Here is a 253-nt window from a genome sequence, read left to right on the forward strand (position 1 = left end):
CAATGGCAATGGGAAAATCACTTTTGATGATGAATGAGGCGAAAAAGAGGTGCCTTTTCTTGTTTACGAACGCTTCTTTCTACTCTCTGATAAATTTCTCAGGGAAAGAAGGAGCTTCAAGATATATATTTCAAAAACAAAATTTTTCATGCGTTGAACTATTATTAAATAGGGCGCTATGAACCACGCATCATTTAACATTTCTCTCTAAAGCTCCAACAGGCATTTGCATTGTCTGTCTGTATGCCCCTCC

The sequence above is a fragment of the Penaeus monodon genome, chromosome 32 (assembly GCF_015228065.2).
Source record: "Penaeus monodon isolate SGIC_2016 chromosome 32, NSTDA_Pmon_1, whole genome shotgun sequence".
NCBI lineage: Eukaryota > Metazoa > Arthropoda > Malacostraca > Decapoda > Penaeidae > Penaeus > Penaeus monodon.